Consider the following 6,013-nt stretch of genomic DNA (forward strand, 5'->3'; position numbering starts at 1 on the left):
AGGAAAACGTAAGAAGACGTTCACACACCTGACGCAGGCGGATAACACACCTGCGTATGTGTGTGTGTGTGCGTGTGTGTGTGTGAAGCCATAAACCAGGCAATCCTCTAACTGGAAATGCACACACACATTTATGTTTGTACCTCTATACTTGTGAGGACTCCCATTGGTAAAATACATTTCCCACCCTCTAAACATGAACCTAATCTTAAATTTAAAGCTGCTATAACCAATAATTTTATAGTAATGATGGATCAAATGACGACTCACCTCACCTCACTCTGCTATTTACTTTTACAGCGAGTTTCAGCTCATTGTTTAGCTGTCTGGCTGCAACTTTACTGTTTTGCAACAGCGAAAAATGCATTTAAAAGTCTCTGTGAAGCTTATATTCAGCTTCAGCAGTCTGAGTTAGTCATATCAAGTGGATATCTGACACATTTACAGTCTTTTTAGCATCAAATTCCCTCTTTGTGTTTCTTCAGACAGTGTTTCCCTGTTGAGCTGCAGTGGAAGTATAGTAACGAAAAAAGGGGCTTTGGCACTAAAAAGACTGTAATGTTGAAAGATATCTACTTGATTTGACTCATTTGGATGCTGAAGCTTCATATTATTCATTTTTGCACAGAAGGAGGACTGTGGATTTTGTCCCCCATCACTTCCATTGTAAGTGCATTATGAAGGGATCTTCTAATGGTCAGTATGAACAGGAGGAATGATTACAGCAAGAAAAACATGTTTTAATGTTAATTTGGGCTCCTGACTGTTGTTTTAAGACACACCTGAAAAGTTGTGAACATGTCCTTTAAAAGCTGATGCTATGTCAGTGTTGTGTTCAGTACTACACATCAGTTAATGCAGGTTTAAAAGGTGCCAAACAACAAGCAGTACCATCATTTAACCAACAGATGGCAGTGCAGGCAGGTTAAACAACTGTTCTAAAAGTAAAACAGGTCACTTTCACAGTTTGGTGTTTAGATTCAATGCTATAATATGTCCAGCAGATGGTGCTACAGGACAACAGCTTCTGTCCTCTTTCCATCATGTCCTCATATGCCCCACCTGGCCATGATGGGCCCCACCCTACATGATGATCCACATGGAGCCCAATCATCTATACATTTACAAACATGAAGACAGAAAAGTTAGGTTTCTGTTTGACCAACTTTCTAAAGGTTTATATGGAAATTTGCTCATAAAAAATACATAACATTATGACACGATGACCAGCTCATCAGAGATCTCATCATCAGTATCTTGACCCACACATAAAGATGTTCTTTGGATCTTTAAGGGCTCATAGTAATATTTCAACAACACCTAAATCTTATTTTTGAGTAATATTCTTGTTAATACTCTATTTGCTTTCTTACCAAGAGTTAGATGAAAAAGTCGATACCAATCACATGTTCATCAAAGTCTGGTGAAATGAAACTCAGTACAATAATGTGTTTACAATTTTATGACTAATATAACGGAGGCATTGTGGACTCTAAGATCTTATTGTGGCTGTCAACATATTTGTATAATTGCACTGTCAGAATATGTGCATTAGTTTAGATCGGAAGTACTCAAATACAAGTCAAACCAAATTTCCATCACATCCACATCCAAAGGTCCAGTAAGTCTGCAGTACGTCCTCAGACTAGAGCATATGATACGATACGATAAACTTGGAAACGGAAATTTGTCTTGGACTCTGTAGCTGCACCATGAATGCCTTGACGGCCACAATGACACAAACAATACAACCTCAGCCATACCAACACCAACAATTACATAACATGACAATATTGCACATAACTTGTAACATAACACATACATACACCTCATAAAAAATTCATGCTAAAAGATCACCATAGTAAAAGCACTGAAAAAAATATTAAAAATTATTGCACAAACTTCAGCATCAAGCAGCATTGTCAAGAAATGTGATGGAGGTTGGAACGAATGAATTAATGAATGTGGGACTCGAGGGTAGGAGGTCATACTCTGAATGAAGGATGTGAGAGGGGTCATCTACTATCCTCTGGGCTTGCCTAAAAACAGTTTGTTGATAAATTGGACTGCAGGGTCTGGTAGTTGCTTTTTCCAATTACCTTCATGGCCGTGTGTACCAGACAAGCAAGTTTAGTTTTTAGTTATGCCGTGAGGCATAAAAACGTGTGATGTAAGTGTTCATTAAGCCGGCCTCAGACTACATGAGTTTTGGGCCGATTTATCCCTGATTCACCCCTCTTGACAATCGGAGAAATCTGGTCTGGTTGGTACCAATCTTTGGCCCAGATTAATTTGAGGGGTTTACAGATCCAATCTTAAACCTCCATAACTACTCGCAGACTTATCGGGGCCGTTTGTTTGATATTTAGGAGTTAAGATCTGGATGATTACATGTCTACTTTCTGAGTGGAACCACAACAGCCAATGAGAGAGACAAGTCTACAAGGAGAAGGAAGTTAATGAGAGGACTTTTAAAATGGCGACCGCAAAGAAACAACAACAAGCTATCGTACGGGTGCGTTGGACAGCTGAGATGGAGGAAAGGCTTGTTGATATGTGACAGGAACACAACTGCCTTTATAACGTATCTTCAAAAACACATTATAACCATGTGGACAGAGATCATGTGATCATGTGAGATCACAGGAGTTTCTCCTTATGTGCGTGGTACAATCCTGTAGTCTGAACCCGGCTTTAGTGAGTTCTTCACTGTATTCATTGTTTAAAATGTTTGATTTACAATTATTCTGCTGGAAGTTTGATATGAGGACTTCAACTGGTTCAGTTTTGTGGTTCTTACCTTTGTGTTTTTGGCATGTATAATGTCATAGTGGCGTTTTGTGTTCCCACTCTTCATTATGGTCACTGTTTCATTGCAAATCAAGCACAATAGGTCAAAATGTAGTAGTAGTATTAGTATTTCTCAGTCCACTCATGCTAAAACACAGTTTTCACTGTCACCCTTGTTTTGAAAAAGACATTTTAGGTTTTCAAACGGAGCTCCAACATTTGACTACGACCTTGCATATGGCAGTGACTTGATGACACGTGAGGTGACGCAATATCATTGTGTTATATCAATATTTTACTGTGTATGAGTAAGTGTGACTGAGTGTGTGTGTGTGTGTGGAGACCGAACAGCAAGGCACAGGACGCACATTTTTGTGGTTTCCTAAGATGAGTTTTTATTTACCCAGAAAAAGCAAAAGGAATGAAGCAACTAGTGATTAGTAACTAAATTGGGCCATAAAGAGTTCAACAGAACTGAAGTCAAACTACAGGAACCTGAACTGCATAACTGACATCAACAGAACTAATGACACATAAGGGGAACATGTACTGGCTGGTTAAACCATTTACAGATCCTCTCCAGACATGTATTAAGACGTATAAACATACTCTGCTTGGAACAATAATGTGTGTCTGATATGGTTTTTCTACAAAAAAGTATAATTACCACTTTAAAATCCTTCAAATGACATCTATTCTTTCTCCCTCATTAAAAATTCCAGCGTCTATGAATATGCAAATATATTCATGGCGGTGTGCAGCAGTGCAGCAGCTTCTCTGTTATGGTATAAAGAGTGTTTGGGACTCTTCTCTTTATGTGAGTAAGTGTGCAGATAACACGACCAGTGCAACTAGGCTGAGAAGGTGCAGCCAAACCGAACTTCTGAACATTATCAACAACTTGCCCGCCTCACTTCCACTGAAGCGGACTGGCGTAGCAGACCACACCAGTTCAGAGGCAACAGAAGAAGAGTTAGCGGGCCGCTCTGTTAGCCAAACTAAAAGCTAACCAGGCCAGCCAGTCCATCACTCTTTCTGGTCAACATTCGCTCTCTGGATAACAAAATAGATCTGATCCGACTGAGACTGAGTGTTCATCTGGAGACAAGGAACTGTTGTGTTTTTCTCCTGACAGAAACTTGGCTAAACAGCAACATGCCGGACTTGATTTTCAACTCAACAGGTCGCTACTCTTCAGTGCAGATTGGAATCAGCTGTCAGGGGAAACCCAAGGAGGTAGACTATGCCCATAATTATCTTTAATTATAAATGATTGGTTCCTTAGATTTGTGACGTATGAAATCCTGCCTGACTGAATCCGTGTTTTTCAGGCTGGTACACTGCAGCTGTGGCGTTGACTGCTTATTTCGCTCCTGATATGTCTTGTAGCGCATGAGAAACACCACATGAGCATGTTAACAAGGTTAAAAACCTGATTTTCATTGGAGGAGGTCTTTAAAAGGGATGGGCGGATTGATACTCACAAGCTTCTCATTTGGTATCAAGTCCTTTAAAAAAATATCAATCATAAAATAATATAAATACAAAAAGTGGTTGGTTGCATCACTTCCAAATGTTTTCAGTACTTTTGTATAATGTTTATGCCAATAAACAGCCCTGACATATTTAGCTGACCTGTGTCACATGACTGTGGCCGCACACTTCCGCATCAAACTTGTGAGAAAATGGCAGAAAGGAAACGTAGTGTGGTGCTACTTTTCACCTGTAGATAAAAATAAAGCAAGAACTGTCGGTATTGTTAAAATTGTATCATATTGAATTTGAGTTTGGTATCGCCCTTACCTAGTCTTTAACATACACAAGGCGTGGACAAATAAACTAACTAAATTAACTACAAATAAACACGTAGACAGTTTGCTTCCAGCTTAATATTAACTGAGCAAAATCCAACCACAATAACTCTAAATTAAACTTGCAAAACACACAAACAACAGACTCCTTTCCCAAATCCCCCTTTCTGTTGCAGGACGCTGGTTCAGTCCAGGCCGGTGCATTTATTAACAGCTTAATCCGTTGATCATTTACACGACGGAGGACAGACGTCCCCTCAGATCAACCACGTTAACTCAGCTAAGACAGATAAACCTAACAGAAATACAAAATTAACTATATGTGTATGTTTCATCTAGAAATGATGTATGTAAAAATACTAATAAACATGCAAAATCATATTATGTTGGTTAGTTATTATGAAAATTGTAACTGAATGTAAAAGTAAATGAGAGCAAAAGTAATTAAAAACGTGAGAATGTGGAAAGAAAATATTCCAGTCTGCTGGTTTAATCGTGTCTATATATTCTGTGTGTGTGTGTTCGTGTGTGTGTTTGTGACTGTGCTGTCGGCCTTTAGTATTTCTGAAAATGTTCTTGTTGAGATTTTAAGGATGGACTCTTGGGAGATTAGCCTTCAGCTAAAAGTTATCCAAATAAAAAAATGAATAAAGTGTGTTTCCAGGTGTTTCTCTGTGTAAAAAAAGTACTATAAAGCCTTTTGTGTCTCCAGAGGGAGCTTCAAGTGATGTCAGTAACAATAACTTAATTTTATACTAATTTCCTGGAAATGTTCAGAGCAATTTTTTAGGACATTTAACAGAAAGGGTTGTGCAATTTGGTACAAATTATAAGAAAAATGAGGGAGAAAAAGTGAAGTTGGTTGAGTTGTAGTTTCATATTTTTCATTTTTCAACAATTTCCTAAAAGTAGCTGCTGTGTAGCTGTTAATCCTTTGAAAGCGTTATGTTTAATCAGGTTTATGAGAAATGAAAGAAAGAAAATATAAATGTTTTCATGGTTTTATAAGAATGTCACACAGCACGTCTTCCTGCTTTACTTTGAGTGTAAAGTTGTTCTTCTGTCATGTTTCTGTGACCTCTGACCTCTCTGTGACGCTCCCTCACTCAATGAAACATGAAAATAATTTATGTTTGACAATAACTCTTCTGTTTGCTCTTATCTTATCGTCATCACACACACTCCATTGTGTCTCTTATCAGTGACCCAGAGCCCTGATTACAGCAGCAGCAGCAGCAGCAGCAGCAGCGTTACTGAGTGCTTCGTCGTGATGATACGCCTCCACCTCTAGCGCTGTCGGCTCGACGAGCACCGCGTCTGTGGAAGTTTGTGACACTGTTTTTTTTTTTTGAGATTTTTATTTTCAGTTTTTATGTCAGCTATGAGTCTGTGTGAGTGATTCAAGAGAAAGA

Source organism: Thunnus thynnus, chromosome 23 (genome assembly GCF_963924715.1).
Source record: "Thunnus thynnus chromosome 23, fThuThy2.1, whole genome shotgun sequence".
In the NCBI taxonomy this organism is placed as follows: domain Eukaryota; kingdom Metazoa; phylum Chordata; class Actinopteri; order Scombriformes; family Scombridae; genus Thunnus; species Thunnus thynnus.